At 38.5% G+C, this 25,686-nt stretch overlaps 1 long non-coding RNA gene across 1 annotated transcript in view; it reads left to right on the top strand.

Moving 5' to 3' along the window:
• Positions 1-19,011, top strand: part of LOC140242673 (uncharacterized) — a 44,986-nt gene extending 25,975 nt beyond the window's left edge. Inside the window, exon 3 of the long non-coding RNA XR_011902145.1 lies at positions 18,921-19,011. This is a non-coding gene — a long non-coding RNA (uncharacterized lncRNA). The remainder of the gene's footprint in view (positions 1-18,920) is intronic.
• The last annotated feature ends 6,675 nt before the right edge of the window (positions 19,012-25,686 follow it).

Raw genomic sequence — 25,686 nt, 5'->3', positions numbered from 1 at the left:
TTGGAATGTTGCTATGAACTGTAGACATAATATTCCACAAACAATTTTCTTTGTTACTCAAGCATCATATGAAAGGCACATTTGACATGCAAATTCCCGAAAAGTATTGAGAGAAAACATTCTCAGGTTTTGTTTTGTTTTTTGAATTTTCTTATTCTTTCTTTATATCGTTGTACACATGTGACATCACAAGCTACAGTAGTCTTTTCATCCAGCTGTGACTCGGAGCAGAAACTTAAAAAATTCATAACTTTTGAACGGATTGTCCAATTTCCCTCAAACTCTCACTGATGTGTTCTACTAATATTGCTGCAATCACTCAACCCCCATGTGTATGAAGGTGGACTTGTCCTTTAAAGAGAACTGAAAGTGGAGTTTGTGGCCTGGATTTGAGGTGGGACTGTGTGATTCATCACTCCACCCCTACAATTCTCCATGCTTTTGCCTACTGAGGCTGACAAGCATGGGAAGGTCTTGGGTAGACTGCGGAAAGTTTGCTATTTGTCCAGGGGGATTAGTGCAGAAAAAGTCAAACTTTGGATCCTTTCCATTCATTCCAACAGTCAGTGACTCAGTGGGATCCTGTATACACAGGGTGTGATATCGTTCGTGTACACTTTTATGCAAGTGCCAGTCTTTCTTGAGTCTACAGACCTTTCTGTGTAGGTTCAAACTGGGGCTGACTGTTATTTGTGGGACTGAGGTGGCATCTGTACTTGTGGGCTGAAGCATTTGCATGTCCTCAACTTTTGTGCCAATTTGAGGTAAGGAAAAGGGAAGCTGATTGAGACCAGTTGGGATTAGAGGCTTGTGGTAATCCGTGCAATCTGATTTTGGATTTACTAGAAAGTGCTGGGCCATGCTTGCTGTCATTAGTCAGGGTAAAGTGAATAATGGTAATAGCTGGTTTTTATTATATAGCACATTTCACACTTGTTAGTATCTCAATGTGCTTTACAGACTGTCATTACCCCTGTCACTGGATACATTATTTCCAACCAGCACTAACAGTACATGCTACATAATACATGATGGAACTTTGATACAGCCAGTAGTGGGGACTGCATTATAGTTGGAAAATTTGGTTGGCAAAATAGTTCAAAAGTTTTCTGTGTAATGGACTGATCCACCATGGAAACACTCACTTGTTTATTGTGTTTTAAACAAATTTTGACCACAACTCTCAGAGCCTGTGAGAACAGGTCAGTGCTTGGAGTTTCATGGACATACATTGTATTGTTATTTGCAAGACCTGTTTTCCATACCATTTATTATGACACAGAAACAACTGCAACATGTACTATAATTTAATAGTACTCTGCAGTAGAGAAACTGGCACAAGATGTTAGGGAATATCGTGGGGAAGTTAAAAGTACTGCTTATATTTCAGAAGATGAAGGTAATTGCGGGATTTCATTTATTAAATCTGAATATACACCTTCTCACTGGATCCTATTCGTACCGTGCCTTTTTTCTTTTATTGCATTGAATGAATATTGACATTAAGGGCTATAAAAGAAGGCTGCCTAGCTTGATGATTGTTTTCTGAGGTACCGGTGTGACAATATTGTTTCTTTCTTTAAACAATCAGTTCTTGCGCAGGTACATGTATGAAGGGCAGAGGTGTTTGACATAGACATGTCTTTGTAGCTATGATGCATGTAAGGCGAGTGTGAAAACCAGGCCATGGAGAATTGCATATCATACTTCCTTTGTATTGAGTGTATAGAAATAACTTGGTCAATATTGATTTTGACACACTGAACTGATTGAATCTGCCATAACAGTAGCGATCATATGAGGCAAGATGGTCTCACTGTTTATAATTCATCATGATCCAGTATCATCGATGCTCCTCCGAGCTGTGTCTGATGCGAGTTTTCTTTTCCTTTTCCTTTTCTGTGTCCAATCTGTCATCAGTTTTAAGCCCAGATTTTCCTTTCTATAATAAAAGAATCACTTCCCTGCTTGGTCATGTACTGGTACATTGAAAATGAACAGACAAACATACATAAAAACAAATGTACAAAAACAACAACAACAACAACAACGACAATAACAACAACAACAACAACAACAACAAAACCTGATGAACAAAATAGGTCTTTGAAACAGTATTTGCCAAGAAATGAGGAATGCAGTTGGGAGGCATTGCAGTTTTTCCCAGGGTAGGTTTATGGCATGGTTTGAACACATGAACATATAGGCCTACTGTATTACTATGTATTGTAAATTGATACCTGTTGGATCAGCACACAGGAGAGTGTATTGTGTATACACACAGCATCAAATCAAAACGTCTCTCACTCCTGATATAGCCAGCCCCGCCCAACCGCCAGGGATGTTTGTAATAGGGGGCAGAGGTTGTGCATTTTATGTAAACAAGAATACTGTATGGTGAATGTAGATGGATGCACAGTGCCACATTATGTTGCTCGATATATGTCATATTGATCGTTTTTGTTGTTGTTTTTTTCTGGCAGTGTTGTTGGTTTTTTTTTTTACTCAGATTTGAAATTTGGGGATTGCCAGTGGTGTAGTTTTAGCATGTGCACAGGATGAACCTGTGTCAGGATTATGGTACATGTAGTATGAATTGAATTCTGTACATAGTGAATCTAGGTTTGTTTTTGACTGCTTGTTGTAAAGTCTCTAGTTAAATTGTAACAAGTTGATTACATAGCTAAAAAGGTGCAAAATTCATTTCAATGTGAAGTTTGTCCATGCCTACAGGGACTCTTCATACAAGTTCTCCTTTTGCTCTGATTTTATTTGACACATTGTGCAAGAACAAGGGGGGGGGGGGGGTTTCGAATACAATGAAAATATGCCGTGGTTGAAGTTAGCTATTGGAGAATGTCTCATAAAGACGTCTCTTTCATGGGTAGCTGCCTATACCTTCCATCGTGCTGCAAACCTGTTGGCCCTTTTGCCCAGGGCAACAAAAAGACTTTCTAATGGCCAAGTGGTATAAAGTGAGACTGTTTAAAATGCATGTAGTATTAAAGAAAAATAATGATCTACATTGTAATGCCCACACATGGGCAAATTGGAGACATATTGTATATTTTGTAATTCCTGACCTTGGTGAATAATGTATAACTTACTTTGTATGTTTGCTCCACACTGAGTACAGGGTGTTGGTCTGTATATTCTGGATCTAACTATGCATGGCACACACAGTTTGAAACCTTGCAGATATAGGCCTACATGTATGTATTTGCATTGGTTTGGTTTGGAAAGTCATGCCACTATCTTGCAGTATTTTTTTTTAATTTGGCACTGACAGAAATCAAATTCAGGGAGCTTGTGTGTAAAGCAACATCCAAACCTCCAAGAACCGAGCAAATTAAGTCGCGGATATTGTTGTATGGAGCTTCAATTGGTTCTGAACCCCCACCCCCAGTGCTTTACGGAGCCTCTACCCTCCCACTATAATCTGGCCCCTCTTATACTCCCAATCATCAGCCTCCTGTCTGAAAGGGGTATGAGTTTCCCTACCCTGGCAATGGTCACCGATTTTAAGCGGGGTTACAGACGGCACGTTGGATATGGCACCCTTGAGAAGAAGGGCCATTCTTACTTCTTCAGCGAAGAAGGAGAGTATCGCGGAAAAGGTCAACAAGTATAATCGCGTAAGCAGAGAATCTACTGAGATTTCAAGAGCTGGATCTGCGGAGAAAGAGTGGAAAGCTAAAGTGGCATTCTGTTGCAATAGAGTCTGTGAGGTACAAGAGAGCTCTTTTCTTGGGAGGAAAAAAAAATGGTTTCAAATATGGCTGGTTTCAAATATGGCATTTGTCACAGACGGACATTTCGGATAAAGCAGCAATTCTCTCATATTGTTTTTTGTTTTTTGATGAATATAGAAATTGAAATATAGATTCAGGGTAAAGTAGAGATCCAGCCTGCAGGGTTGTAAAGCTTTATATTGGTGTAGCTGTAGAGTACAGTAAAAAATTAAAATGAACAATTTTACTGGAGTGTAATGACACTGAAACTCGATGGTTGTGGGTCCACTTGGTACAGGTCAGAGCCTTCATCAAGGGATTAAGACATTTTGTCCTTTTGTGTAAGTGTAACCAGGCTCTTAGCGTTAAGAAGCTTTTTCACTTCATTCAGTTAAATATCAATCTTAGAATTGTCCTGCAATTTGTATTATGTGTAATTGTACCATTATTAAGTCCTGTCAGGTGTTGTGGTATGATACCACAATCCAACAGGATAAGACCATTGTAGCACAATAATGATTAGGGGGATTAGATAATCTCTGTTAATTGCTGATTATTTTCTGGACGTTTGTGTCATTTGACGAAGACAGCATTCCACCACGCATGCCAATCGGTGAACAAAGCGCAGTATTAAAAAGTGTAAGGTTAAAAATATTTCCTTTCAATCAAAATTGAAATTATTGACTGCAGTAAATTTATGACCTGTGATTCATTCTATGCATTATGTTTGAAACAAATGATAACTCATGTCCACCCTGCTGGATTTATTGAGTTTTCACAACCCTTTTGTTTGTGATCCTCCTCTCCTTCCTCCTCCTCCTCCTGCTCTCAGCAACCTTACATGAAGTATCTCACAGATTATTTATCATTTCATAAATCAGGCATGATATTCTGTAGATTTGAATCTGATTTCAGATTTCTTTTTTTTTTCTCAAATCTATGCACATTTTGCTTTTCCAATGTATCAAAATCACCTGAAATTTTGATTTCTGATTTTTTCAACAAACCTCAATATCATTCCTGATTTAAAATGAATAGCTAGAGTCAAAGTTTTCATGAAAAGATGTATTCATGGCAGATTTTGAAAAAGACTATTTGCAATGGCTTTTCACTATAAGATGTTATAAAAACATTTCAAATCACATACCTGTATATTCATCTGTTCATGGCATTTTTGTTGAATGACCCATTTTAGTGGGGGGCCTTGCATGTGTTATTTTTGATTTTCAGTTCAAGTTGATGTAGAAGTTTAATTTTTGGTACCATTGTAAAGGTAATTGTCTATAGATCAATTTTGGTTCGAGTGTCAAGCACACAAGTAAGAAATACTCAAAATGGCCGCCAAAATCCAAGATGGCCGCCAACTTCTAGACTTTTGTCAAAAAATTGGATAAAACTCTCCATTTGAAGTGATTTAAGTGCTGAACCTGATATTTTCAAGGGAAATGAGATTATTGGACACATTTAGAAATAAAAAAAATTAATGCCTTTTGCTTAATTTGCATAAATTTACATAAATTCCATTTCTTAAGCTTTTTTCCTTAAAAAATACAATTATTTAGAGACAAAATGTATATAAAAAATGAAATAATCACAAGGAAATGATAATAAGGGAAGAATTACAGCGAAATCTTCCAGAAATGTCCTAAAATACATTTTCAGCACATCCGATGAATAGGGGGTCAATAGCTCCATGTTTTACAGAGGCATTATACTCCAAAGAAAGGTCTTGGAACTGCTAGCGCACCCATTTGAAGTGATTTAAGTGCTGAACCTGATATTTTCAAGGGTAATGAGATTATTGGACACATTTAGAAATAAAAACAATTAATGCCTTTTGCTTAATTTGCATAAATTTACATAAATTCCATTTTTTTAGCTTTTTTTCCTGAAAAAATACAATTATTTAGAGACAAAATGTATATAAAAAATGAAATAATCACTTTCAAAGCAATGTATCAATACATTGCTTTGAAAGTGATTGCTATACAGAATCAGAGCATATGTGAGTTTTGTCCTGGCAGCTCATATTACAGGATATAACAGTAGTCGTTGAATTCATGGTCATGGAATACAGCAGTGAACACAGAAATGTACACATGCCCGTTACATGATCAGGAGTTGATATTTTCACATGTTGTTAGATTTGCGAATAGTACCCAGATCGCAGAATTCCCACAAATAACCCCAGGAAAACAGGTACGGTATGAAGTCTCATTAATAAAGATTGTCTTTGATGCGTTTGAGGTGACAAAAAATGATGTCAAGTATCAAAACTAAATGCAATCGTAGAATTTGCTTTGTGTTTGCTCTGTGTTGTGGGCTGCTCAGGTACAGCCCTGTTGCGATTTATACAGCGACTGGGCTGTGTATAGTTAGTGTACAGTGTATTTACATTAATATGCACAGCCCTGTACAGTGTATTTACATAATATGTGTATGCACAGGCCTGTCACATCATTATCACAGCAAGTCATGACTGGTACTCTTAGTGGTCTCAGTCTGGTGGCCCCTGGCTGGGCCCCCTGCCTTGGGCCAGCACTTTGGCTCCTGGCCTCGGCCCGTCCTTGGGCCCCGTGAGCCCCCTGGGCCACCAGGCCCCCGGGACTGGGCCCACTTGGGCTCTGGGCCCCTGGTTCTGGGCCTCGGCCCGTGGCCTTGGGTCCGGCCTTAGGCCCCGCCTTTGGCCCGGCTGTACTTTGTACATGGTCTATGTGAGATCAAGCTTGTCTGTAACTGTATAATTACAAATAATTACAAATAATCACAAATGATCAACAGGTCCATACTATGAATATATGAATATATAAATATATGAATATATGATTATATGAATATATATGTGAATATATATATTATTATATATGATTATATAAATGTGATCAGGCGTTCTGTTACGGTGTCAGATCTGCAGTCATTCATATATAGCAAATTTATATATAGTCATTCATATATAGTCATTCATATATATAGTCATATATATTCATTCATTCATATAGTCATATATACATTCATATATATAGTCATTCATATATAGTCATTCATATATATATAGTCATTCATATATAGCAGTAATTCATATATAGCAAATACAGTATGCTACACTACCGCTATGAAGTAACTTAATGCTCTACCGGGAAAACCGTTCCTTACAGGTAAAATATTGTCTCATCGATCTGCTTTCATTCAAGCATTACCGTTTGAAAACCGTTGCAAAGCTGACATGACTACCGGGAAAATACTCACGTAAAGAGAGGGCTTACCGTTGGCACAACTTTTACCGTACCGTACCGTTGTTACCGTACCTTTACCGATAGCGCGCGAGTACTGCAGAGCGCGCGCGCCCGCAAATCTGTACTTCTACCAAAGATAGTAGACAACAAGATACCAAGGCGCGCAATAAAAATGGACACATTATGGCTGCCCTACATGACGATACAAAAGAGAGCTAAGTACAAACTCAGTACACCTAGGAACATCATTCATTTCGAAAGGTAGTGGTATCTTTATTATCTTAAAAAGATTTAAAAACCATAGTCGTAGCTTTTTTTCGATTAAGGGGATTATTTTGAAGAACGAGATTTAGAGTAATAAGGATTATTTCGTGGAGGTAAAAATTTGGCAACAACATGATCTCATAATCAAAACGCTTGATAAACAACAACAACATCTTCAAAGACAGCGCGTCTCAGGCAAAAGACACACATCACCTGAGACGCGCTGTCCCTGAAGCCGCTGCTGCTGTTTATCAAGCGTCAAGGCAGCGCGTCTCAGGTGATGTGCGTAATATTTTGACTAAATATTGATAGAGACCATAGTGAATCATGCGGGCAGTATTCATTCCATTTTCTTGTATCTAATTTGATTTTTTTTTTCCTAATCATATGTGGAAAATGTTGAGTGATAACCAAAATAATGTAATTGCATATACAGGGGAACACTTCTCTAAAAATTCTCACTGACTTTTTTTTTCCAAATCACAGGTTTTTGCATTATTATGCTTGCATTAATGTGAACAACAACAACAACAAAACAAAGACCTCTTAAATACGAATTGGAAACTCCACTGTAGGCCAAGGAATCAGTATTATGTAGATTGAACAATATTGCTCATTTGATACATTTTTATTGGGAGGCGGGAATGAGAGTTTCTTTTTTTTTTTTTCTTTCTTTCTTTCTTTCTTTCAAATTTCCCTCAGGCATTCAATCTACTCCAAAGTCATAAAATCTAGGATACCCAGGTACCACATGGTATGTGTTCACAAGGAGCTCAATTAACATTTATTTGACCTATTGGCATTACAGTGGGAATGTTCACATTCTTTAGCAAAACCCAGCCGAGAGTCTTGTATCCATGGTTTTACTAGTCTTCTATTCCAGGCTCTGTATTCATTTTTTTTTTTCTGTCTGTGTGTATTGAATAAATAGATTTGACAAGAAAAGAAAAAACCACATGACACCTTGAAACAATCTAGGGATTTAAAGATCCTCTTGTGCAATGTCAGGGCCTTTGAGTGTGGATGTGTGTGTCAAGGGTGATTAGTCTTACAATATTAGCACTCAAATGATTTTTAGACTAGAGAGGGATTGGATTACATTATTCAGAAAATAATCAAGACTAGAAGGCAGGTTACATGTCCTCAGCTGTGTTCATGGTATACCTATTACAGGGGAGAATCATGTTAAGATTTATGATTCCTGGTAAAAGCTTCAGGAGGGAATACTACCTTGTATGATACAAGTGTATGGTTATGAACTCGGTAGGTCCTTGGTATTAGAATGGGCCAGGAGACAGGATATTTCATATAAACCCAGGTTCTCTGTAACACAAGTACAAATTTGTAAGTAGCTGCTCAGGTGTTATGTCATAAACAGGAAATCCATACATGTTACTCTGTATAAGCAACAACAAATAGAGTGGAGCTACATGTAGGCTCTATGGTATACACTGTATATTTTCAAATTAGATGAAACTTAATAGGTATAAATCCCCTCCCCACCCCCACCCCAATAAAAAAGAAAGAAAGAAAGATGAAATGCAGAACTGGATTCATATAAAATGTGAGCACCACAACAACATTGGTACAACTGTAGCATGTTTGTCGAGAATTATCCATATTATTTCATGCTGCTATTATGTGAATAAAATCAACGCACAAATAATGTATTCTTCTGGCAGGATTACATGAACGCATTTCAAGGATTGTGCAGATATCCACATACTGTAATCAAGGAGCTATTTGAAGCTCCTTGCTGTAATGTAGTCAGGTCCTGAAGTCACAGAAAAACCTCCTACAGGCATGGTGTGCACCATGTGTTTGCGTGAAGGAGTCTCGCTTGAAATATTTACACCATCCAATCACAGACACTTGTAAAAGAAGTGCACACTTCTTCAAGGTTGTGAGAATGCAATTTCTGCATTATGTGGATTAGTGTAAAACATGAATATATCTCTACTACATGGTATTATTTATAGTTGTGTGAAATGTTGGCCCTGTTTTATAAAGAGTTATAATTGATTATATACAAATGTAGTTGATTTCTATCATAAGTCTATGGCAGCCCGTGTGGTAAGGAAAGTTATAATTGATTATATCTTTCGATAAAACGGGGCTGTTACCAATCCAAAAGACGTACATGTAAACTAAACAGCAAAGTTTTACTGGCAAGTGAGTGCATGCCGATAATCATTGAATGTGTGAAACTCGAGTGCGGCCTTGGCCTTGCGTCCTGTTTTTTTTAAATTTTATTCTCATGTGGACTACTCTCAGTATCCTATCAGAAGACAGACGTGTGAAACGTGTCACATCAAGGGGGAGAATACATTCTGGCAAGTATGTGGGAGGACGTGTGGGAGTCATTCATAACACGTCTCTTTTGAAGATTGTAATATTGAAGAGGTAGAATTGGGGTATAGGCAGAGAAGAAGAGAGAGAAGAAGAAGATTGTTGTTAGATGGCTCTTTAAAAGGGCATTCCAGACAATTTTCATAATTTCACATTGTGTAATACACAAGTTGACAGCCCCACGTTTTGTGAAATTTATTGTGGTCCTTGAGCAGAGGAACTGATACTCTGAAAAACCTTTAACAAATTACACTGACCAATGTTGATGACATAGGAGGCTCACATATTTCAGAAATGTTGCAGTGTAATTCCATTATGATACCACTTGCTTTTAATACAACAAGTTCACCTGTGTAGAATCTATGCATGCCTTCTTCTTTTGTTCTGCTTCCTTGAGCCCTAACTCATGCATTCTTATGGTGAGGCTGCCATGTCATCATCATTGTTCATTGCAATTTATAAAATGTAGCCAATTGGAAGCGCTGAAATGAGTCACGTGTGCGTGCATTGATTTCTTCAGGTATGCACTAAGAAGAGTCTCTCTTCCACCTCCCTGGCCTGACGTACGTCACAATGTTTACACTAGCAGTGCGCACTCAATCAGTTGTTACAAGTGCATCACGCGCTACTATACGCGCTGTCAATCCTGTAAACAACTTCTAGTTCGGGCCGCGGGCTGCCACAACAGCCGGCGGCCTTTCTTGTGCATAACAGTACGTGGCGTACGTATACTCTTATACGTACGTACAGTACTTATGTGCGGGATTTCCGAGCGTGACGTGCGTAAATGTTTGGGACGAACATCTTCGGACATCTTGACTTTTGAGCGAGTGCTACATGTAGCTGACTGGTATTTACCCACAAAGGTACGTGAATAATGCTGTTAGTTTTCGACCCATTTTATAAAACAAATGATGCACAGGATTATTTCGTGGCGTTAGTGAAGGTGCGGCGCACTCTCGAGTATTGACAACAGTTGCAAACATGCACTCGGCTGCGCCTCGTGCATGTCGCACCATTGTCAATACTCTCGAGCGCGCCGCACCTTCACTAACACACTCTATCCTGTGCATCATTTGTATATTATTGTACATTTTGAAAACATTCTTATTCCTCATCCCAGTCACTATAAATTCTGATCTCTGTACTCAGTTTAACTAATTTACAGTTGTTCAAATGAAAAAAGTCTGAAAATCATCTGGAGGTCTCATTTAGAGGGATGGCATAGTATTGGTTGAGATGAGAATTCAGCTTTTAACTTTTTAGCTCACCTGAGCCAAAGGCTCAAGTGAGCTATTGCGATCGCCCTCCGTCCGGCGTCCGGCGTGCGTCGTGCGTCGTGCGTCGTCCGTCGTCCGTAAACTTTTTACATTTTCATCTTCTTCTTGAAAACCCCAAGACTGATTTTCATCAAATTTGGCAGGTAGGATCCCTAGGGGGTTAGGAACTCAATTTGTTAAAATGGGCACCATGCCCCACCCAGGGGGCCCCCAAGGGGGGGGGGGCCCAAACCCCCCAAAATTAAGGAATCTGTAAAAATCTTCTTCTCCAGAACCAGAAGTGATAGAGCTAAGTTAATACTATGAGTTAGTACATTGATGACTGTAGTTTCAAGTTTGTTCATGGCAGAATCAGGGGTGCCCCCCTTGGGACCCAGGGGAGGGGGGTGTGGAGGGGTCCTAATGGGGCCTTAATTGTACATTTTCATCTTCTTCTTGAAAACCCCATCCCCCAAAATGAAGGAATCTTTAAAAATCTTCTCTAGAATCAGAAGATATAGAGCTGAGATAATACTATGAGTGAGTACATTAATGACTGTAGTTTCAAGTTTGTTCATAGCAGATCCAGGGGTGCCCCTCTTGGGGGCGGGGGGGGGGGGGGGGGGGCTGGGGTTGGGAAGGTCCAAATGGGGGCCTGAATTGTACATTTTCATCTTCTTCCTGAAAACCTCATGATGGATTTTCGTCAAACTTGGCAGGTAGCATCCCTAGGGGGTCAGGATCTCAATTTTTCAAAATGGGCACCATGCCCCACCCAGAGGGCCCCAGGGGGCTCCAATCCCCCCAAATTAAGGAATCTTAAAAAGTATGGGCCCTTATTTTACATTTTCATCTTCTACTTGAGAATGCCTGGTCAAATTTTAGTAGAGCTGTGAAAAATTTAGATTAGTGACTGCGTGAAAGGTGAACTTGCAATACTCAGGTGAGCGCTAGACCCGCAGGTCTCTTGTTTGTGAGATAGGCCTACTTAGAAACCACTTTATGATTTTTTTTCCACTAATACAATTCTAAGAGGAGTTCAAAAATTTATGTGATGAAAATTGGTTTTGAAATGGCTGAGACATCCAAAAACAAAGTAAAACAAAGTGATCCTAATAAAAGGTTGGACCCATCTTTTATTAGGATTACTTTTGGATTTTGGATGTCTCAGCCATTTCAAAACCAATATTCATCAAATAAACTTTGAATTTCTCTTTATAGGATTACATATGTGCTCTTTCATATTTCATAAGATGTTTCTCATTATCTCAAGGAAATCATCATCGAAAAATGTTGGAAACCTCAAACCTTAGCTAGCCGAAACTATACCCATCCCTTTAAGTCTGCCTTCCTCTTCACTGTAATCATGTATTTGAATATCTATTGTATCTGTAGGTACCTATATCTATACCATCTTTACGTATACATGCACCATATGTATAGAGAGAGAGAGAGAGAGAGAGAGACAGACAGACGGACAGACAGACGGACAGACAGAGGTGAAGAGAGAGGGAGAAAGTGACATGATCTGGGCTTGTTAGACAGAGAATGGCCACATTTTGTGGCCATAACTAGCCACAAGGGTCTCATTCCAGTCTAAGCTAGCATTTTTGTTTCTCTGGGGTTTTCTTGTTTGCATCCTGACTCCATACTTCACCTGTGAAACCCTCCCTCTGTCCTTCATGAATGAAATATTCATGAATCTAGTATAAAACAAAAACAAGCTTAGGAGAATTTAAAACAAACAAACAAAAAACGGTATGGAGGAGAGTCTGGATACCCTGGACTCACAAAGGGGGTTTTAGACCGAGAGTGAGAGAAGAATTTTTTCTTGCACCTGCTGAAACATGTTTTTGCATCTCTAATCTCGAAGTAATTGTGGTCAGGTATATTTTGATATGTATGAAACAAATTTAAATCAAGATGTTTCTCACAGAAACGATTGTCTTGGTAGAGGTATCATTAATTGTACACATCAGGTTTTATTCAAATTCATGAAATTCCTCCGTCAAGATTTTTTCATTGCAACTGATTGACAAATTGCCCTACATTGACGTAAATAAGCACTGAATTGATCAGTGTTTTAGTAGTAGCCATGATGATAAAAAATCATGGGCGTACATACTCGAGCAGGATTCAAACCTATATTAGTGTGCTGTATGTGATCTGAATGGCTTGATGAGACACGTGGGCCCTGTTTCATAAAGCTGTTTGTAAAGTTATGCATGACTTTATGAATGACTGGAATATGAAGTGCCAATACACTATAATTTATGTGCCCATTTTCCCCTTACGTTTTAACAAAGTACGAGTGTATGTCAATATTTCATCAATTTTGGGGCAAAAATACTCTTTCAACTAAAAACGTGTGTGTTACAATGTGTAAGAGTAATCACTATACTGCAAATTAATAATGATGAAGAAACCCACTTGGCTTGCCATATTTAAGTCATTCGAAAAGTTGTGCGTAACTTTATGAACAGCTTTATGAAACAGCTTTTATGATGAGGTAGTCTTGACTTTCTACCTGCTTTCGTTATGGAAAAGCATGTTGGGGGTTGGATATATTGACTTTGATTGAAGGGTCATGATACAGCTGTTTGGACGAATGCTGGTTGTAGATTGTGGTCAGTGTGGATACTCAACTGCATGAATATCTGCGTGCAAACATATTTCAGATGTGTGATAACAAACATGTTCTTTAGTATATGTGTGAAACCACTCTTCTGATGTTACTACAAGCAACATTAGCTTTAGGGATATCAATGGGTTTACAGTGAGCTCCCTTGAGGTGCCATGGGGACTCGGGAGATTTGGTACGGGGGGGGGGGGGTTCTTGGTTGCGTGCATCCCTAATTGCTTCAATTTATGATCTGTAATTGAGAACTCCAAATGAGTCCATTGTGGGCGCCGCAAGTTGGTGTCGTGCATTTCATCGCAGACTCTTCTCCCCAAACGACCATCGCTAGGGAGTAACGTGTCTCGAGTGGAATGAATCCCTGGACGCTCATTTCCCTCAGCCGTCGTGAAACGGGATGAGAGCCATTCCGTTTGTGGGACTGCATTTGTATGCCATGGGAGTGGGAGCAGTCTCCCTCCCTTCGATACGGTTGACTTGATCTTAATGATTCCCGAGTCCATGCTACTGTCATTACTGTTTTTTTTTTCCCCTTTCTCTTTTTTTTTTTTTCATCAGTTCTCCTGCCACTTCCACTGGCTCCTTGTCGTTGGCCAGTTTTTTGGGCAGAATTGCTTCATTTACTGCCTGATTTCATATGCAAATTGCATAATTTGTCAGCCCTCCCCCGAGGTCGCGCACTGCAAACAACTGGCACACGTGCCTATCATATTGGAACTTACAATATAGATGGTGTACTCCAGACTTTCTGGCATGCTGGCTTCAGTGTCTACGATTCTTCTCCCTTATCTTCCCCCATCCCCCTTTCTTATCCTTCCTGTTAAAGGCCCCCCCCCCCCCAAAAAAAAAAGGGGGGGGGGGCTGAATATCATCTTTAAAGGGAAGGTAAACCCAAAGAGCAATGTGGATTGAGTGAAAGCAGCAACATTAGTAGAACACATCAGTGAAAGTTTGAGAAAAATCGGACAATCGATGCAAAAGTTATGAATTTTTAAAGTTTTGGTGTTGGAACCGCTGGATGAGGAGACTACTAGAGGATATGACGTATGAGTGGACAACAATACAAAGAAAATATAAAGGATATTCAACAAAAATTCACTTTTCTAGAATTATGAAAGAGCAGTGGACCAACCGCTTTCAGAAAGCAGGGGGAATAATTGCTACCCTTAACATAATGTCAATATCAAGTTGATGGAATTTGTAATTTTCATGAAAAATGGATTTTTGTAGTATTTTCTTTATATTTTCTTGATATTGTAGTCCACTCATACGTCATAACCTCTAGTAGTCTCCTCATCCAGCGGTTCCAACACCAAAACTTTAAAAATTCATAACTTTTGCATCGATTATCCGATTTTCTTCAAACTTTCACTGATGTGTTCTACTAATGTTGCTGCTTTCACTCAATCCACATTGTTCTTGGGGTTTATCTTCCCTTTAAGATATGATCTTGTGTGACATGCTCTATCTCTCTCTCAACCTGGAGACGAGTAAATCAGAGTACAGTTTGCTGCTTAAAGGTCTCATCTGCCACTGACAGAAGCTAGAATCAATGGATTTTAGAAGGGAAACTTCATAATATTTGTAGAAGTTCATTCAGTGAGGTGTCATATTAAAGTATCACAAGCTGCTTCTATCAGTGATAAAGCAGCTCAACCTCTTTAAACACCTAGCATTTTGATTATATCATCAAGAATCATGTCTTTAAAGGGAAGATAAACCCCAAGAGCAATGTGGATTGAGTGAAAGCAGCAACAAATTTAGAACACATCAGTGAAAGTTTGAAGAAAATCAGACAATCGATGCAAAAGTTATGAATTTTTAAACTTTTGGTGATGGAACCGCTAGATGAGGAGACTACTAGTGGGTATGACGTGTGAGTGGACAACAATACCAAGAAAATATAAAGAAAATTCTGCAAAACTCCATTTTTCATGAAAATAACAAATTCCATCAACTTGATATTGACATATGTTAATGGTAGCAATTATTCCCCTGCTTTCTGAAAGCGGTTGGTCCATTGCTCTTTCATAATTCTAGAAAAGTGAATTTTTGTTGAATTTCCTTTTTATTTTCTTTGTATTGTTGTCCACTCATACGTCATATCCTCTAGTAGTCTCCTCATCCAGCGGTTCCAACACCAAAACTTAAAAAATTCATAACTTTTGCATCGATTGTCTGATTTTCCTCAAACTTTCACTGATGTGTTCTACTAATGTTGCTGCTTTCACTCAATCCACATTGCTCTTTGGGTTTACCTTCCCTTTAAAGGACAAGTTCACCTTCTTAAACATAAGGATTGAGAGAATGCAGCAATATTAGTAGAACACATCAGTGAAAGTTTGAGGAAAATTGGACAATTGATGCAAAAGTTATGAATTTTTTAAATTTTTGTGTTGGAATTGCTGGATGAGGAGACTACTGAGGCTCGTGATGTCATATGAGTACAACAGTATAAAGAAAATGTAAGAAAATTCAACATATTTTCACTTTTTTCGCATAATAAAAGAGCACTTGACTTGCCTCTTTCTAAAGGCAATGGGAATAATATTACCCATAACATATAAGTCAGTAACGAGTCGAGGGAATGTGCACTTTTCTCAAAAGATGAAATTTTGTGAAATTCTCTTTATATTTTCCTTACATTGTTGTACGCATGTGACATCATACACTGCAGTAGTCTTCTCATCCAGTGGTGACTGCACAAAAACTTCAAAAATTCATAACTTTTGAACGGATTGTCCAATTTTCCTCAAACTTTCAAAGATGTGTTCTACTAATATTGCTACATTCTCTCAATCCTTATGTTAATGAAGGTGAACTTGTCCTTTAAAGACCTGTTATAAAGTGCTGTTCCTTCTCAGAAATGGGATCTTGCAATGAACACTGAAATTAAGTTCTGGATATTTTCATTTCTTGTAGCTAGAGTGACATGCAGATATGCCCTGGTATCTTCCAGTACTATTCAATCATTCTCCTTATGTACAGACAAATAGACAAAAAACAAACAAACAAACAAAACAACCCAAAAACAAACAAACTTGCAGCAGCACTGTAGTTATTGGAAAGTAGAAGGATCTGGGAAGAAAACTTTCTGTAATTTACTCCTTGATCAAATCTAAATAGACAACATCCTCTCATTTCTTCATCTGGTGGACTGCAAAATTTGAAGCAAATTTGCCTTAAAACGTTGACTGTACAGCAACCTTCAGATTCATTATTTCTTGATGACAGGGATTCTGAAATCATATTGTCTATGATTAATGCTGACAACTGATGACTCATCTCTCATTCATTTTGTAATTAGGTATTCTAATTCAATCTTTGGCTTCAAAGTTGCATAAATGGTAATTTGAAATGTGATTATGACAGGCAATGTCGTTCTTTTACGAATACTACAGACAGCCTACTCTGGAAGCTTGCTGGATTGTTTGGCAGAAATAGTAAGGTACAATTATTGTTGCTATTGTACGTAGCTGCACACATATCAGCTTTCACATGGTGTAGCGTGAATCCTCTGAAATCGATTTAGCTTTTGTGAAATCAAACTTGACACGTGTTCAGGAATTCATTCCGAATTCGTGCTAGATTAGGGAAATTTCCTGCGTCCGATCCCCCTTATTTTGGTAATTTCAGTCACGGCAGCGGAATTTTCCCAGTCGCACTTTTGTAATGGAAGTCGGACCTCCCAAGTCGTGGCTCGGAATATCCTGCTTCCATAATATCAGTGTAGCAGCCTTGGAATTTGTGGGTTTCCTGTCTCTGAGCCTGAATTGTGGTAGGGTAAGCCAAGTGTAGTAGCCCAGAACCCTTAGGCTGTTAGCTCCCTCCTCTACCTGTAATGTATCATTCCAAGTGTATAATGTGTGTTTAATGGACATTGATGTATCATTTTGCCTTAACCCTTGTGGCACCGCGGCAGCTCAAAATGTCATTGGTGTCATGCACAAAACAGGTTGTCAGTAGGAATGATGGGGTTTATTCAAAGCTTTTGGCCTTTCTCGTTTCAGAAAATTGAATTTGTGTAAAGAGAATGAGGGATTTCCTATTTTTCACATGACATCAGTTATGCTACAAACCATTTTTTTTTTTAATGTGTGAAATACTTTGTCATGTTAATGAAGATAAATAAATGGCACATTAAATAAGCTATCTTTTCATTATTTAAAGGGGATGGCTAGTACCTGATCAGTGGGGATCAGTTGGAATGCTGGGGGTGATTGTTCCAATCCTTGTGGGATTCATTTAAGAGTACATTATGTATCTATTGTGTGAAAATTATTTGCTTCAGAATGGTCTCATATTCAATAATGTGCAGTTTAATGTTTCCAGGTTAACATGCCTGTACAGTGACAGGGCGATTAAACTGCACATTACTTAAATATGAGACCATTCTGAAGCAAATAATTTTCACACAACAATAGATACATAATGTACTCTTAAATGAATCCCACAAGGATTGGAACAATCATCCCCAGCATTCCCACTGATTCCCACTGATTAGTTACTATCCATCCCCTTTAACCCGTTGAGGACGAGTCCCGAGTATACACGGACTAATGCCAGATTAGTGAATATCTGGCCAAAGCTCTGAAGAGCAGGAGGAAAGATTTGGCCAGTTTGAGGTCACTGGCCATTGAGCAAACAGTCAAGAGATTTCAAAACTTTCACATTTCTCGACTGTGTGCTTTGGTCACAAAAAGAAAATAAACAGATCTCTTGATGCATGTAATATGCACTTTTTCAAGGGCCTGAAGTCGTGGATAAGTTCATGTTTTAGGGTTTATTTCAACAAACAGGCATCATGATTTTTTTTCTTTCTCTTCTGTTACACACTATTCCACTGCTTTGTACCATCCAAGGAAATAAACTTACAGCAATCATTATTGTCCCCTTTTCCCCCACCAGAAGCATGGATAGACACATGTATTTGTACATCAACACTTGAGTAGGACACAGCAGCCCTCATTCTCAAAGCTGCTGAAATCTTGATGTTGGGATGCATAATGAATAAATTAATATCAGAATGTAAGAAAGACCCAAGTCTGTATGGAAAATATTGAGCCCCCTTCCCCTTGTGCTTTTAATATATCAGTTAAGGGAATTGTTTGTAGGTAATACAATGTACAATTTTTACAAATTGAATGTGTATATGATACAAAACATTTGAACGATTATCTCAAAATAGTACATAATTTCTTCACAACGGTCTTTCAAAGATGATAGCCAAATATGGACTTGGGTCATTCTTGTATTCAGGTATTCATACACTGTATGTATGTATATATGTATGTATGTAGCATTTTGAAGTCACATTAAAAGTTGGCTATAGATTCAGAGAGCAAAGTTTTGATTTCACACATTTTACCATGGGATCTGTGATGATGCGTAGTTGTAAATGAATACACACATTGTTCATTTCTTCTTTGCTTTGCTATTATTGCAGGATCTCTCTGTTTCACCACACTGTGAAGTCATCATGAATGAATGTTGGTAGATCAGACTTGGATGACTTTGTCTCATGGGATATCTCCAACATGCCAGGTAAGATCATTGGAAGATGGAGGCAACAATGAGGAAGAGTGGAATTTACTGTACATGTCATATAATAGCGAGTCTGATTTTTCGCGAATCGGTACTCCCCTACAATTTTATGAATGATTACATTCGTGATTGTGGAGTACAGTGCCGAAAGGAGAAATGTATGTGTGCGCATCGATGAGAGAAAATATTTTTTGTGTGTGTTTTTAAGTTTGCTAATAGCATCCCACTTGCAAAAATCGCAAAAATAAATACCTCTTGAAAGATTTGGCAAATACAGGAAAAATAAATACAGAATAAAGTGACGATGATCCCAGTGAAATGAGTGACTCAGAGTGTATGTGTGACCTGGCAATACTTTGGCTTGTTTTAGGCATGTTTTGTTTGCTTGCTTTGTTTTGCTTGGTTTTGCTTTTGTCTTTACATTGTTTTTGTTTTGCCTTGTTTTTGTTCTGTTGGGGGTTTTTTCTGCCTACCAAATTATATTGGCTATTTAGAGACTGCTCATCAATTCAAATGTGTTTATTGTTGACTTCTTTTTCTTTGCCTCTGAAACAGAAATTGAAGTCATGTTGAATATACAGAGCATCAATTTTTTCTTTTCTGCTTTTGTGTGAATGATTCCATTTTTCTTGTTAAATGCAGTGCCTGTATTGCAGCACAGTAGATCTTCTCTTGTATGTTTTAGGGTATCAAAGGTTGTCTTTTTGGTTGAGTTGCTTGAAAATGATGTTGTTTGATTACTGCTTTTCCATCATTTGCCACACAACTTGGTATGTGCATGAGAATCTTTTATCTACCAGAGCAAAAAGAATATGCCCGGCTAATCACAAAATATAAGGCTTAGATTGACTGTTGTGTTTCAAAATTTTGTATGACAGGAGACCCATCACCACGTACAACGTACAGAATTGTACTTGTCTTTTGGCTATATCTGTGGGGTTTCTATTTTTGTCCTTTTTGTCCTGTTTAGTTGGTGTGCTCCTGAAATGGGGCAAATTGTACATCAGTGGTGAGCAGAGATTCAGGCAAATTTGAAAATGTCCAAATCAGGAAATCAATGTCAGAAGACTTTATGAGGATTTCATGGTGATGGGTGGCGTGTAGCCTTGTCTCAAAGCAAAAGTAGCTCTGAGATTATCATGGCCTGGATAATGCTAAGGAGCCATTGATGTGGCACATTGAAGCATTCCAGGCAGATGTCTTGAAGCATCTTCTTTCCTGTCGGGGATTAAAGGCATCGGGACTGATCACAGAATTTTTCATCGAATTCTGGATCCATGGGAGCAGAAAGAATTGAATCTATGGGGGCTAATGAGCGTGTGGCCCCAGGCGGTTGATGGGTTTTTTGGTCGATGGCGCAGGGGGCAGAGTAGGGCGCGGAAATGGGGCCAGAGGAGACATTGATGGAGAGAAAGATGCAGATCCAGGAGATGGATCGGAAGATGGAGGGCAGTTTGGGGGGGGGGGGGAGATGAGAGCAGGTAGCACTAGGAGGAAATGGAACAAAACAAGACAGATCAGGTGAAAACTATCTAAGGGAGATGTGGAAAGGGTGGCTGGTAGAGTTGTGTCAAGTGAGTCGTCAGTCACTTAAGACAAAATGCAGGCAGCTACTATATACATGGGGAAGGCTCGTAATTCCCATGAATATTCATGATGCAAAACAGATATTCTACCGTCAATATGTACATATACTGGATTGAGGTCGAATATTGTTTATTTCAACATGGTTAAAACGTGTTCTAGTTGAAAGCTATTTTCAGCGAGGCAGGAGGGTTTTAAAAAACACAAAAGCAGGACGCTGCGGCTGTTTGGCGGCAGGTTTAGAAAGGGTAAGTGAATAACCGTGGGGGGCGGGGGGGGGGGGGGGGGAGGGAGGAGGAGGGGAGGGGAGGGGAGGGAATTTGACCGCGGCCGAAGAAGCAAACATCTTCTGGGAGAACTAATGAGTAAATTGCACAGGGAGATGGAGTACGGGGATGGCGGGGATGATTCGGAGGAGAGGGAAAGTGATGCATCGCGGAGGCAGATGTTTTGTGGTGACTAAGAGATGCTCACTGGTGCATTGTTGTTTGACGAGGATGCTAGCCGCGATTCCTCTATCCTCTCCTCTCCTCACTCCCACCACCTCGCCTCCATGCTCAGTTTTTAATATCTGCCTCTCTCATGCTGTGCATTTGTCTGTTTTTCTGTCTGTCTGTCTGTGTATCTGTCAGACTTTCCTTGTGTTGTTCTCTGTGAGGTCTTTGGAGACATTACGTTTGGCTTGTTTTTCTGTCTGTTTTCTCCCCCTCTTCTTTTGTCCTCCAATTTTCCCGTAAAAGATCGATAGCCATGCTGCTTTGAATTCTCTTGTGTATGCTTGGTACGTATTAAAATCTTAGCTCAAAATATCTCTTGGGCAAAGTGGTTAGAAATGGAAGTATTCAATACTTTTCCTGTGTGATTTTATCTTTTTGTATTGAATGGTTAATCTCCTTGGAGAGAAATGCTACCCCAGTTTCTTGTTGAATATAATAAAAGTAAATTAAAACAAACAAAATGGTGAAAGTTTCTTTGAAATTGGACTCAAAATACACATGATAGTCAAGTATGGTCACACAAAGTAGCAGTCACAATCTCATGTTGCCAAGTACATGTTCACTCAGCAAAAAAGAAAAGAAAAGAAAGAAAAGAAAGTAAACACTTTTTCCATTACATATTTTTCATAAAAGATTTTGGTAAAAATCTTTGTGTCATACACCATGTTAAAGGTTATGTAATTAGCTATTAACCCAGTAGGTTAATAGTACAAAGGGAAATTGTATGCATGAGTGAACACATTCATTTTTGCTTACCAAGGCACAAAAGTAAAAATTGCAGAAATTGACATTTTGTCATTCATTTGCAAATGCCCTTCATGATAGCATTGATAACAAAATATCAGTTTGACACAATGAGAGACATGAATGAATAGCAAAAATAAGTTTTGTACCCTTGTATCTCTTTATGTCCTCAAACAATAAAAAACAAAGTGGGAAACTAAGGGGGGAATATGAGAGTTTTTTGTCAACCCAAATTCAAATGACATAGGGAATGAGCCAAAACTGTGATAAAATGGAAAGAATTTCTGTATTTCATTCTTTTAATTTAGGAAATTTAGAATTCAGGGGACAATTCAAGAAATAAATGTCATTTTCAGTTGTCTTAAACATTTGAAATAACATTTCAAATTTCTACCATTTTTGTTAATATTACCTCTTCTTTAATGTCATTTGAATTTGGATTTGACAGAAGATCCTTTTCTTTTTAGAAGATCTTTATCTTTGGGGGCTACAAAAGACATAGAGATCAGTGGGTGGTTGTTTCTTATTGTGTTATATTTGTCTTTTGTTCTCATTATTATATGGAAGAGCACATACGCATGAATGAGAACTTGTCCATTTTTGCAATTTTCACTTTTGTGCCTCAGAAGAGAAAAATGCATGTGTTCACTCATGCGTAAAGTTTTCCTTTTGAATGACCTACCAGGTTGATAGCCAATTAAATTACCTTTAACATGGTATATAGAACATCAATATTTAGCCAAATATTCTGTGAGAAATATGAGCTTGAAAACGTGTTTACTTTCTTTCTTTTCTTTTCTTTTTTTTTTTTGCTGAGTGTAAATATTGCAGACCTGTAAAGACAATGTCATCACTTATTCCCATTTTGTTTTTGCTATGTAGTAATAATTTTTTGCTGTTGGTGGTGATTAAACAGCTGCACAGCCTCCTCGTTCAGAATTTGATTTGCCAACTACCTGATTTATTGCAACTCAGAAGTATTGTACAACTGAAAGCAGGATATGATTAATGCCATTATTTACCATTTGTAGATGAAACAAAAACCCAGCTTTGCATTTCAAAGTACTTCTAAATTGTGAGTTAGGGATAGAAACAACCAATGTGCTTTAAGTGTAAATACAAAATGTAAACTATAGTTATAATAAAACTGTTTCTAGAATAAACCATTTACAGTTATGATTCTTTTTTTTAAAGGATATCTTCTAATATTATTGGCTTAATTTTTTTTTTTTATCTTTGTGCCGTATCTATAAAATTGAAGTAGATCAAGTTTTTTTTTTTTTTTTTTTTCAGGATATGGCTTGACTGATAGTATGCATGTTTTTCTGTAACAGTTTTGTGACCATACTGTGACTTTAACTTGCCTTCTTTATTAATGATGTAAGTTTTTTCCCCATCATATATTCAATTAGTACATAGTCAACCGGAAAATGACCTACAAACTAATTATTTTATTGCATTTGGCATCGCGTCCCTCTTGTTAGAAGGTGCCGTAATGTGTTTATTGATTTATGGGGTGTAAGACTTCAAGACTTTGCCTGGAACTGTGGACTCACTTTCTCCATGCAACCCCAAGGCAGCAGGGTATCATGTTTGTGTTGCCATGGCAGCTGGAGGGAAGATGCGGTCCCTGGTCACAAGCTGGCATCACCTTTCGCTGCTGGTAAGTAGAAGAGAGTCAAGGTGAAGAAGTGGAGGATGGTTTGGTTTGGGGGGGGGGGGGGTTAGTTGGTAGCAGGTTAGGCTCGGGAGATGAAGAGGGGAACTCAGCCCTGTATTAGGATATGATCCACTTCACTCAGTGATTATTTGATTCGACCTGACAGGTAATTGTTATTTGTTGGCAGGTTGCTCTTCTGGGGGGAGTGTGATGGGGCAGGGATGCCTAGCTCTTGTTTTCTATGTCATTCCCCTGTCTGCAGATATAATTAGATTGGGCATGATGAACGATGAATCAGGGCTACTTGCATGTGTGATGAAAAGCATAGATATTAAAAGGAAAATGGAAAGATCAATGTGAATTACCGATAATGTAGTTAGTTGAAGGTCCTTCATTTCTGTCTTTTTTTAAATCGATATTCTATCCATTCTTTGAAATCCAGTCATGAATGGTGTGCATTAAGGGAGTAAAATGATGTAATAAGATTAGGCAAGAGGACAGTTTTAAACACAGCACCCAATACATCCTGAAAGAATTTTCTTTAAGACAAGCAGAACTAAAAGTGTACACGAAAAGATGAAAGGAAAAAACAAGAAGAACCAGCTACCAAATTTTGGTCAGTGATGAATTGAAGGGGCATCTGCATAAAAGGAAAAAGGGCAAGTACATCACAAGAGTTGAGATATTGAGCTACTACAAAACCTACTTTGACCCAAATTGTATAAACCCTGTATGGGGAATTTCAGCTAACTGTACATCTGTACCACAACAGACTTTACTCATAATCTCCCAAAGAAACATGTAACCTTTGTATAGTTAAACACTGTGCAAATTATTAGAAAAAGTGAAGATCTTGCCAACTAAATATTGTATATGTCGAATAAACCTGAAAAAAAAGTTTTATAAAACTTTGTTACAATTTGGATATTAATATAGATACATGTAGCTTATATGTTGGATGATATTCTTGTTCACCCCTCGGTTTTCACATTGCATTGCAACAATTTATTTTTGGGGGAAAGTTCTTTTAACTGTGGGTACATGGGACAACAGCCAGACAAACATTGAAAACAGACATCTAGCCTGATTTGTCTCTTGGTTCAAAGTCCAATATTCAGCCATGATACATCATTTCGCTGATTGTAACCAATTCAATTTTCACTGCATCTGTATTTTCCATCAAGAGTATTTTTCACATGTCACTATAGTTTTTATTACATACACCTGTATGTGAGCTTAGTCAAACCTCGCTTATGAATATGAAGAGCCGTATTTCTAGATTGTCCTCTACCTCTTGTAAGAGTAAGGATGAAAAACAAAGCAAAACAGTTGTTTTGGCAAAAATACTCTGCTCATGAAAAAAAAAAAAAATGTATCTTTAACCCGCTGAGGACGAGTCCCGAGTATACTCAGGCAGGTGTCTATGGGAATTGCGTGTTGTAGAAAAATCAAACTGTCCTTAACAGGTTAATTCAAAGAAAACAAAACACAAGACAACAATGAACAATGATGAAAGGGAGACAAGAATGTATGTAAATCACAGCAATGTCTCAGGTGCTATGAACTTCACTGTGACATTTAAAAAAGTGCAACAGAGACTGGTGCTAATCAAATTTTATTTGGGTCAATGGAGCTTCCCCTGTTGTCAGCCGCCGTAGAATCCCTCCTCCGAGTTGTAATTACCAGTCTCCCCTCTGACACTGTTGCAAGGTTCGTGGCATTTCGCTCTCGGATCAGGTGGACTCGGGACAGCCAGGTGCGAGTCGGCCAATTCCTTCCGACGCTCAATCAAAATACAACAAATTAATTACAACCCAGGGATGATAAGGAGGAAAAAAGAAGAGAGATAGAGAGAGAGAAGAAAGAGGGGGGACAATTGCAAACAGTGGCGGAAACATGCCTGATTACACCATGGATTGAAACACAACACAGGGGCTTTACTTTGCTGTGCGTCGGTACTGACGAAGGAGACCCAAGACGAGGCAGAGGCAGATGCTCTCAAGACCGTTATATTAACTGCCCCCTCTGCTAATATATACACTGGACTCGTGTAATGACTTTTAATCTTGTACGCATTGATCATGCCCCGGGGAGCTTATTGGACGTTGTTGGAGCTGGAAAACGGGCTCCCGTCTCGATTTCTCGTCAAAATAGGAAAATTCCCATCCACCCGGCATTTCGTC

The sequence above is a fragment of the Diadema setosum genome, chromosome 19, assembly GCF_964275005.1.
Source record: "Diadema setosum chromosome 19, eeDiaSeto1, whole genome shotgun sequence".
Taxonomy (NCBI): domain Eukaryota; kingdom Metazoa; phylum Echinodermata; class Echinoidea; order Diadematoida; family Diadematidae; genus Diadema; species Diadema setosum.
This window is presented reverse-complemented; position numbering and strand designations above follow the sequence as displayed.